We start from the raw sequence: 3254 nt of genomic DNA, 5'->3' as shown, positions 1-3254 counted from the left end.
ATACAATCAAACAATGCAACCAAGACACACACATGGCGACAACCAATATAAGACTCACACCAAACACATAACATATCATAATAATGCATAGCAGACATATAGGATGAGCATATTCAAAAGTTCAAACTTGCCTTGAACGGTGTTGAAGTACTCTAACGCTTAATTCTGATCCACTTCACACTCCGGATAATCTATATGTTCGACGAAGGCATCGATAAATAAACCGTACTCACATAACATCAAAAAAAGCCACCATCAAAGAATTTAATTAAAACTCAAATAACAGAAACATATGAGTAGGTATTTATTATCTACATGCTAGTGGGAGCATAAAGCAAAAATAATTAATTATATTGGATGAACGGTTTGTAGGATATGGCCTCCGGTATGTTTAAACTAAATCAGATCCAACTAAAATTTAAAACTTGCTAATCTGAAACTATTATCTCTATCGTGTTCTACTCGTCAATACGAGATCAGAGGAAAAAGAATTTCCTGATTCGGAGCTACGAGTAAAGAGTTAAACAAGTTTCAAAATCTTACCAAGAATCTGACCGAGGTAAAAACAGACCAAAACAGATTTAATTCGTCCTGTAGCAGTTCATCACGATTGGCTGAATCGGATCGTGTGCACGTGCTCACCACGAACCGCGGGGAAAAACGAAATGGTCTCGGTGTGGCTCCTCCAGTGGTGCTTCTCCGGTGGCTCTCGGACCAACTCTGGCAACTGACTCCGGCGAAAACGGATGAACTCCAGCGAACGGGCGGACGAACTCCGGTGAACGGTGAGGTGCTCCGGCGATGGCGGCTCCGGCGTGCTCTACGATGGGTTCCTCGGCGAGATGGGGTGCTGTGTAGATCAAAATTGGGGCAGGGAAAAATCAATCTGGACACGGGTCTCGGTTGGTGGGATATATCTTCTCGCGAGGAGTCCGGGCACTCCGAGTCCAGCTGAGGGAGGAAATCCCTAGCGAGGCAGGTGGAGCGATGGGATCCGGCTTGGGGTCAAAGGTGGGAGCCGACGATCGTCAACGCCTGACGACGGGGACCAGGAGCAGGGCGCTCCTAGCCGCTCGGTCGCTGGGGCCGGTCCCTCTGTTAGCTCGATGGGAGCTGCTAGCATGGGATCGGTCAACGGCTAGGGAAAGCGCTGGGGCACGTCGGACTAGCGAGTTGGGCGCTCTTTAGCGCTAGATGCTGGCTTGGCTGAGCTAGTCTCGCTCGGCCTGGCCATCTAATCTTTTTTTAACAAAATGCAAAATAGCCACAAAACTAAAAATAAAACTATATTTTCGAGATAAACAAATACTTGAAAATACACACCAAAAATACTTAAAAACAGAAAACAATATACCACTAATATACACTAAAGGAACCTTAGTTTCACCTAATGCAAATTTTAAAAATAAATCTTATACAATGCGCCACACAAATATCATTGAAAATTGATCTAAAAAAAGTTCGGAGTTTATCAAATTTGCAACACTATATCAGCTAACTCCAAATAATATTCTAAATATTATGAACTTTTTATTCGGCACGGGAGAAGTCATATTATCTCCACTCCAATAAATTGCCCGAAGTTGCATAACGAATAGAATTTTACATGATGACAAAAAATGATCCTGTTAACATAGCAAATCAGAAAATTTGGGAAATTACATGCCGTTTCTGTAGCTATTGTCATTGTTGTCATTATTATTGTTGTTGTTGTTGTTGTTGTTGTTGTTGTTGTTGTTGTTGTTGTTGTCGTCCTCGTCGTCGTTGTTGTCGTTGTTCTCGTCATTGTCGTTGTTCTCTTCGTTTTCGTCGTCATTGTTATTGTTGTTGTTGTTGTTGTCGTTGTTGTGGTTGTTGTTGTTGTTGTTTTTGTCGTCATTGTTGTTGTTCTTGTTGTTGCTGTCGTTGTTGTCGTTGTTGTTGTTGTTGTTGTTGTTGTTATTATTTATTGTTGTTGTTGTTGTTGTCGACAACATCAGCAAAAACAACAACAACAACAACAACAACAACAAACACGACGACGACGACAACGATAACAACAACAACAAGATCTGCAACAACAACAACAACAACAACAACAATTACAACAACGACAACAACGACAACAACGACAACAACAACAACAACAATAACAATGACGACGAGAACGACGACAACAATGACAATGACGAGAACAACGTCGACAATGATAACAACAATAACAACAACAACAACGACGATAGTTACGCTAACAACAACAACAACAACGACGACAACGACAACAACAACAACAACAACAACAACATCATGATCATCATCATTAACAACAACAACAACAACAATAACAACAACCAAAACAACAACAACAACAACGATGACGACGAGAATAACAACAACAACGACAATGACGAGAACAACTTCGACAATGATAACAACAACAACAACAACGACAACAACGATAGTTATGGCAACAACTACAACAACAAAAACAACAACGACAAGAACAACCAACACTTTGACGACGACCACAACAACAACAACAACAACAACGGTTATGACGACGACGACGACAACAACGACAACAACAACGCCAAGAACAACGACAACAACGATAGCAACAACAGCAAGACAACAATGACAACAACGACAACAGCGACAATAACGACAACCACAACAACAATAACAGCAACAACAAAAAAAACGAAGACGACGACGGCAACAACAACAACAACAACAACAAAAACAACAAAAACAACAACAACAACAACAACAACCACCGCAAAAAAAGAAAAACAACTAAAACAACAACAACAACAACAACAACAACAACTACTACTACTACAATAAAAACAAAAACAACAACAATAACAACAACAATAACAACAACAACAACAACAACAACAACAACAACAACAACAACAATAACGACCATGACAAGAGCAACGACAACAACGACAACAACAACAACGACGACAACAGCGACAACAATGACAACAACGGCCTCAACGACAACAACAATAAAAAAATAACGACGATGATGACAACAACAACAACAACAACAACAACAACGAGAACAATAACGAGAACAACAACAACAACAACAACAACGAGAACAATAACGAGAACAACAACAACAACGACGACGACGACGATGACGACGACAACAACGACAACAACAATAATGATGAGAACAACGACAACAATGAAACCAACAACAACAACGACGACAACATCGACAACATGAATAGCAACGACAACGACGACGACGACGACGA

The 3254-nt window shown here is 40.6% G+C and overlaps 1 pseudogene; it reads left to right on the top strand.

The window, feature by feature from the left end:
- Positions 1–987: 987 nt before the first annotated feature.
- LOC123405369 overlaps positions 988–3254 on the top strand; it is a 15263-nt pseudogene continuing 12996 nt past the window's right edge.

This window comes from Hordeum vulgare, chromosome 6H, assembly GCF_904849725.1.
Source record: "Hordeum vulgare subsp. vulgare chromosome 6H, MorexV3_pseudomolecules_assembly, whole genome shotgun sequence".
NCBI lineage: Eukaryota > Viridiplantae > Streptophyta > Magnoliopsida > Poales > Poaceae > Hordeum > Hordeum vulgare.
The sequence above is the reverse complement of the archived record's forward strand: the minus strand, read 5'-3'. Positions and strand labels throughout refer to the sequence as shown.